At 45.0% G+C, this 3,855-nt stretch overlaps 1 pseudogene; it reads right to left on the bottom strand.

Annotated features, from left to right (window-relative positions):
* Positions 1-1,210: 1,210 nt before the first annotated feature.
* On the bottom strand, positions 1,211-3,629 carry LOC123398104 (annotated as a pseudogene).
* Positions 3,630-3,855: the final 226 nt, after the last annotated feature.

The raw sequence follows: 3,855 nt of genomic DNA, 5'->3' as shown, positions 1-3,855 counted from the left end.
GTAATCAAAATGTCTTTGCAAATTTTGTTGTAGATGATTAGCTTGCACTGTAGACCCCTTGTATTTTAATATGTTCCTAGAGAAAACTAAGTTGAAAAATGATAGTAGCAATTATGCGGATGAGGTATGTAAATTGAGGATTGTCCTCATTGATGCGCAGAAGGCTTATGTCCTTAATGCACTGCTCGATGTGTTGCCCCAAGCATCATCTGTGGATGTTACGAACATCTGACACACACGTTTTGATGAGTGCGTGATAATTCACTGTGTGATGCTTTACAACTTAGAATTGAGGTGCTCAAGACAATTTGGATGTCGCAGGACATATGAGATGTTCCAAAAGATGAAATTAGGATTTCAGGCTTGTGCCCGTGTTGAGAGGTATGAGACCTCTGACAAGATTCTTTTCCTACAAAGTAAACGAGAAAAACTCAATCGTTGATCATGTGCTCAGATTGTCCGGGTGCAACAATTACTTGAATTGAGTGGGAATTGATCTTCCAGATGAGATAGTCATTAACATAGTTCTCCAAAGTCACAGTCACCAAGCTACTAAGTTTCGTGATGAACTATAGCATACCAGAGATGGAGAAGATGATCCCTAAGCTTTTCGCAATGTTTGACACCGCGAAGGTAGAAATCAAGAAGGATCATCAAGTGTTGATGGTTAGTAAAACCACTCGTTTCAAGAAGGGCAAAGGGAATGAATGGAGACTTTGAGAATGACAAGTCAGTTCTCACTCCAATGAAGAAACCCAGGATTGAACCCAAACCCGAGACTAAGTGCTTCTATGATGAGGTCAATGGTCACTGAGGCGGGACTGCCCTGGATACTTGGTAGATAAGAAGGCTGGCAACATCAACAGAAGTATATTAGATATATGTATTATTGGTGTATACTTTACTAGTACTCCTAGTAGCACATGGGTGTTAGATACCGGTTTAGTTGCTAAATGTTAGTAACTCAAAATAAAAGCTATGGAATAAATGGAGACTAGCTAAAGGTGAGGTGATGATGTGTGTTGGAAGTGTTTCCAAGGTTGATGTGATCACCATCGCACGCTCCCTTTACCTTTTTTTTAGTGTAAGACAGTAGGATAAAATCCTACTGCATGTATATATAAAGCCAACAGTTACACATGTACATGATGGGGAGGGAGGTGGGATGGGGATGGGGGGGAGGGGGGAGGTGGGCAGGGGGGGTTACATATTATGTGGTATCAGCTAGGGTTGCCACGATGTTATCTATGTTTTGCACCTTGCTAGTAGGCACACGATGTCTAAGATTGGAGAAGTCTAGTACAAACCGACGTCGCCAGGCCCCGAGAGATGGAGTTATTTGCTCAAAGCACTTGTTATTTCTTTCCTTCCATAGACTCCAGGCTGCCACCAGAAAAATATCCATGAACATGTCCCTGGGGTGTTCTGTCCTCTGATGCTGTAGTTTCTCTAGTCTATGCTGTTGTTCTGACCATTTGATGTTTAGCATATTCCAACAGCGTTGGCTAAAGCTGCATTCGAAGAAGAGATGTTCCAATGTTTCCTCCACGTGCCGATCACATAGCATGCAGTCAAGAGTAGCCCCTATGTTGTAATGCCTCCATTTGAGCATATTCCTCATGTTGAGCCTGTCCATCAGCAAAAACCATCCAAATACCTTGATCTTTGGGACACACTTTGTTTTCCACAGCCAGTGAAACACTGGATGCACCGTAGTTTCTTTGAAATAGAAACGTCGATATGCTGCCGTTGCAAAGGTGCCAGCCCCTCAAGAACACACCCAGTCATCTCCCCTAGGGTTTAGCTGCACATCTCAGACTTCTTGTTGCATCATTCTGAGTTCATCATGCGCTTGTTCTGATAGGGGCAGTGAGAAGGCCTCTTGAAGCGAGCTAGTCCCCAAGAAGTTCTGAACCGAGGCATCTTCAGTTCTAGCAAAGGAGAAAGCCCGAGGGAACTTTTCTGCATATATGGCATTGTTCCAGTTGTCCTTCCAAAAGAGCGTCGAGAGGCCATTGTTAACATTGACTCGCGTTATCCCTCGGAACACCGGCATAAGTTTAGTCAGTTCTCGCCACCAGAAAGAGCCACATAGATCTTGCGCATGGGGATTTCTTCCCCGTAGTGTGTGTTCCAGATCAATGCTACCCATGAGATCTCTTTTCTGTTGTAGAACTTGTGAAGCATCTTTAGAAGCATCGCGTCATTCTGTAGCTTGAGGTTCAGGACCCCTAGGCCGCCATTCTCTTTCGGGCGGCAAACTGCGTCCCACGCTACTAGTGCATTACTTTTGAATCCATATTCAGTCTTTTTCCTCCATAGGCACCTCCTCCAGAGTTTATAAAATTGTTCTACGATCGTTGGGGGGATTCTGAGGGTCCCAGCGACCTGACCAGTGAGTTCATCAAAGCCAATCTGCCCGCATGCGACATCAGCGCCATGGCAGCTGTGATTTTCCTCTCCGCTTTACAGACTAGTGGCGTCATATCCAGGACAGTAGGTTTAGATGTACCCAACGGGAGCCCTAGGTAGGTGAACGACATTGTTGCCTGCGCACAACGAAAGATCGAGATGATGTTGTCACATAGCTCTTGCGTCACATTGATAGGAACTAGGGTTGATTTCTGATAGTTAATCCTGAGCCCTATCATCGTGGCGAAGTCATCTAGTATTCTTTTCATTCTCGCAGCTTGGACATCACACGCCTGCATGATGATGATGGTGTCGTCGGCGTATTGAATTACTGGAAACTCAGCATCACCTCTTGGGTCGATAGGGTGGGATAACAAGCCCAGATTTAGTTGTTTGTTAATCTTTGTTTGGAGTATGTCAGCCGCCAGTACAAATATCAATGGCGAGAGAGGGTCTCCCTGTCTTACTCCACATCTCCAGGGGAATTGTTTACCAGGGACTCCATTCAGTAATACCGATGATTTTCCTGACCAGAAGATGCATTGCATCCATTGGATCCACTTTGGATTAAACCCCATACGTTGCATGATGGTGATCATAGCCGAATGTTCAACCGTATCAAAAGCTTTAGCAAAGTCTAATTTAAGCAGGACTATCTCCTTTCGAGAGCTTTGACATTGGTGTATATACTCGAAAGCCCATGCCAAGCAGTCATGTATAGATCTACCACGGAGGAACCCGTACTGGTTTCGATGCACAATCTGTAGAATGATCTTCTGGAGTCGCTGCGCCAGTATCTTGGTGATCATCTTGAGGCAGCAGTTAAGCAGGGTAATGGGACGATAGTCGTTTACTGTCTCAGGAGAAGCCGTCTTGGGGATGAGCGTGATGTGCCCATAATTCAGAGGTTCCAAGTTGAGATTACCTCGGTGGAATTCGTCACAAAGATCATAGAAGTCTTTCTTGATGATGTGCCAACAAGTTTTAAGAAAGGTGCCGTTAAAACCGTCCGACCCTGGAGATTTGTCAGCTGGCATCTCTTTCACTACAGCGTCTATATCCTCTTTTGCAAAGGGGATCGTAAGAGCTTCAAAGTCGATGCCTTGTCGTCGTAGTTGCGTTAAATCAAACCGTATATCGGGAGCTCTCGCCGCGCCCATCCTTGTTCTATAGGTGTCAAACAGGAGAGCGTCCTTGCTGGCATGTGTCTCAACCATGATCCCTGCATCACTTTTGAGTGTATCCACAAAGTTGCGTCGATACCGTTCAGTTGCCACTGTTTGAAAAAACTTTGTGTTTTCATCTCCAAACTTGATCCATCTGATCAAGCATCTCTTGCGCCAGTATTCTTTCTGGTATTGTAGGAACCTGAGAAGGTGATTTTTGAGGATGCGTCGGAAGTTTCATTCTGGCGTGGTGAGAGTACGTCGATCTTCAAGGGAG

The sequence above is a fragment of the Hordeum vulgare genome, chromosome 1H, assembly GCF_904849725.1.
Source record: "Hordeum vulgare subsp. vulgare chromosome 1H, MorexV3_pseudomolecules_assembly, whole genome shotgun sequence".
In the NCBI taxonomy this organism is placed as follows: domain Eukaryota; kingdom Viridiplantae; phylum Streptophyta; class Magnoliopsida; order Poales; family Poaceae; genus Hordeum; species Hordeum vulgare.
The sequence above is the reverse complement of the archived record's forward strand: the minus strand, read 5'-3'. Positions and strand labels throughout refer to the sequence as shown.